This window comes from Fragaria vesca, linkage group LG6 (genome assembly GCF_000184155.1).
Source record: "Fragaria vesca subsp. vesca linkage group LG6, FraVesHawaii_1.0, whole genome shotgun sequence".
In the NCBI taxonomy this organism is placed as follows: Eukaryota; Viridiplantae; Streptophyta; class Magnoliopsida; order Rosales; family Rosaceae; genus Fragaria; species Fragaria vesca.
Window position 1 is genome coordinate 24,403,317 of NC_020496.1, and position 3,958 is coordinate 24,407,274.

A 3,958-nucleotide genomic window follows, 5' to 3' on the forward strand; every position below is an offset into this window, starting at 1 on the left:
ATAATAAAACACAATTGAGACGTGTTTTTGCTCGTATATTACTTGTTTGGATTATCAAAAAAGCTACTAGACGGTGGTGAGATTCTAGATCTCACATGGGATTGGTAACCAATTGCTCTTGTTCTACCAAAACATGGGATGGCTCGCTACTTCGTTCATCAAAAAAAGGAAACACGCATTTAACCCACATATTGAGTCCAGACTTGATGGGCTATCACCGGGATGGGTCATTAAAGACCACCACCGGGTCTATGGGCTCGTATTTTAAGTTCCCACACACAAAATGTCTTTTGAACGAGAATTTGAGGGACTTGTCAATGATAGTAATAATATGGCTACCATGCCCATGGATCAGGCTAGGTACCACCCGCGCACCATCCAGACCAAGATGGATATCGACCCATTAGCTCATGAAAATCACAGGCCTGGAAAGAGAGTCATAAGACAAGTTAGTAATGACCAACCGGAAGGGGACATTTGTCCCACATTGAAAGGAATGAGAGAATAAACAGGTACAAAGCTACTTAGGGATCCCAATCGTCTACCAAGGAAGGTAACGTGTTACTCCCTCATTTATTGTTCTTTTGTTCTACGTGGTTCTAACTTTACCATCGGAGAGGGGAGAACCGGACACCCCGATCAATCCCACTAACTCCTACCGCATGCTACACGAGAAGTCAAGGAAGTCCACATAGTGACCGTACACTTGGTGACTGCTGGGCCTAAAGGATCAGACATAAACAATATGAGAAACATATTACAATTCAGATCAATGTGATTTGTGTTATACTTAATTTTTCTTTTCCTTCAAAGTAAAACCAAATTTAAAAGCAACCTTAACGTTTTCTCTCTAATTGTCTCCTACGGTTAATTAAAATCAAAAAGTTCCAAACATTTGCCATGGTAGAAAATCAGCTGTCTCCTTCCAACAACGACGGGGCTGCATGGCTAGCCAAATTAGCCAATGTGTTATTGGGTGTTGCAGGTCAAGCAACTTTAATCGATCGACATAGCTAGATGGTATGTCGATTACTTGACACTAAATCAAATTTTGAGTGATTTAAATGTATGATCTCATCTATCTGGCGCCTCAAGAGGGGTCTAGCAGTTCTTTTCTATCTACGGTTGTGGGCCTTGGGCCTGGGCTGTTTTTGGGCTCATATTTTGTCTTTTGTTTTTTAAGTTTTGGTTGTTAGCTAGGTTTTCTTCTAGTGTTGTTTGGGTGTTGGTCGTATCTTATTTTAGCGAGAGTTTAGGGTTTTGGTAGGATGGTGTTGTTGGTTGTGTCCTTGGGTGTGCCATGGTTATATTGTCATTTCCAGACATTGTTGGTTTTAAGGTTGGTTAGTTCTTGTTGTCATTGTAATTGGGATGTTAGCTTCGTATATATGCTGACGGTTTTGGTATATAGTGCTTGAGGTGGTTGGCTATAAGAATATATCGCATACTTCTGTAATAGATTAAGTTACAGTTGAACCTTATTGATTCTTCTCTACTGTAACATTGGTGTTTAGGTAGGGAGGAGAGTGGGGATCTTATGTCCACCACCAATATCTCCTATAGTTTGTAATCTTGGCTTCTGTTTATAAAGTGCTTGCTTTTCTCAAAAAAAAAAAAAAAAAAAAAACCCTAACCCTCTTTCCTTTTTGAATTAAGTTTCATTCCATCGAAAATAGATGTTACATCATGAATCGATCACTTGCCTTGCGTACAGAGGGCAAATAAGATCAATTGATTCACGTAGGGTAGTACCCTCATTACTCTTTTCTTGCTCACTTGAACACCACAAAGTGAGCCTATAATCACATAACAATAGAGGATCATAGGCAATTATTTAAGCAAAATGGGAAATAAGGGAAAAAAAGCAAAACTTCGGAAGTGGAGTGGCACGGAGAGGAGGGACTTCTGCTGAGGTTTCAGGTGTGGAGGTCCTTCTAGGGCGTGTGTTATGCTAACCAATTAGGCGTCCATGCTTTTTCTTCTGATCCAGGCGTAGTTTGCGTGTTGTTTGAAACTAGAACAATAGCATTCTGTTCATTCACAAGTCTGAGTACCTTAGCTGAGAGCGAGGCCAAGAAGTCTGGTTGCTTCAACTTCTTTGTGTGCATTTCTGATTGCAACTACATAGCATCATCAAGGAGCACCTTCAGTTTTTTACTGGACGTCTCCGGGGAGAGTGGCCGGGCTCTTTTGATACCAGCAACAACTTTCAAAGCTCGGCTTTCAAAGGGCTCAATGCTATTAGATGTCAAGTCCGAGTTTGCATGATTTTTTAGTTACCGGAACTAGAGCCAAACAATCTGCATTCGAATCTTTAGGTTGCTTCTTGAGCAGTACTAGGCGCCTGGGCTTGACACTCAGCTTTGCAAAGGGTGATTTCTCCACAGCAGAAGCATTCTGAAACCCTTGGAATTTGAAAGAACTATGGAACAGAGCATTAGAGGCGAAGTTGAGTATTGGATTGGTACTGCTACTTCCTTCAGAGTTTCCTGCAAATTTGTTAGAGTTACCTGAAGGGCATCTTCCATTTTCATGAAAGACCAGATCACACGCCGGACATACAACAACACAGTTCTCAAAGAAAAAAAATTATCTCCTCCTGACAAGTCTTCGATAGCTTGATAGTTTTAGAGGAAAAAATAGGATTAGACAACTTCCTTTCTACCCTAACCCTAACCTTCTTGGATTTCAACCACAACTTGTCATCACATTCAATATACCTCCCCGCAACAGATCTAATACCAGGGAAATGTTCAGGAAGTTCATACTTAGAGGGGATGTTTTGGATACGTACCTAGAATTAGTGAGCTCATCACCATGTTCTTTAGTGATCTGACACCATCATAAGGTTGGATGATCACCGGGGCTTGCTGGTACCTCCATGGTCCTCCACGTAAGACTTTGTTTTGATCCTTCATAAGATTGAATCCAATAAAGAGCATGTTATTTAGACGTTCCTAGATCTGAAAACGCCTTTCCAGCACCCAGACTCTTCCATAAAATCTTTTCAAATCTATTAGGGTTGGTGGTTCAGCATTGAGAGGCTTTGCAACATGGAAAGACTGTTGCACCCACCTTTGAGGACATATGATCTGATCAGAGAGATCAATCACCCCAGTGCTTGCAATCGCAGGAGAGGCAGCGAAGGACTTTGTGACCTTGTCAATGGACGAGGTTTCAGAGGTTTTGCTCGTGTTTAGGGTGGACGATGAAGATGAAGAGAACATATTTGGGGTTCTTGGTGATGAGGGGAAGCTGAGGTTTGGAGGTATAAAGGCCATGAGGTCGAGGTGCAGCGAGATCGACAACGGCTAAGATTAGGGTTTGGTGGCATTCTCGTCAAGAGGCAGCCTTAGGGTTTTGATAGTAGGAGACTTTACTAGCATATTTGATAAAAACCTAACTCTCTTGATATACTACAACCGACGTTTAACTAAATACATAATTTGGGTTTAGATAAAAAAAAATTGAATGCAAATGAATTGCTTTTATCTTGAGAAAACAAACAAAGGTTGAAGTAGCCATTACACACATTTCCGCTATTATGTATAAACCGATAAAGAATAAGTAGTAAGGGTGGTTTCGGTGGATTTAGATTGTAACAAATAACATTGGAATAAACAAGATGCAAGTTAATTATTGTTTCATTTCCTAAAACTTGTGGCTTTGTCATCGAGCCGAACAGGCTGAAAATCTAGATCTAGACACAACTTCCCTCGACTGATATGATAATACTGGGATTTGCAACGCATAAGATCTGTATTATCATTTTTAATGTAGTATATCTTTAGTAAATGTATATATCATATCTGAGATTGGGAACACATTTAATCTCATAATTGGGGCAGCTAACTGAACACCTTGTAACTAAATAAGTCGCATACACACCACTGAAATTTTCCTGTCACCAACTTCATCATAACCATTGGACAAGTCACAAAGCTACTCTCTCTCTCTC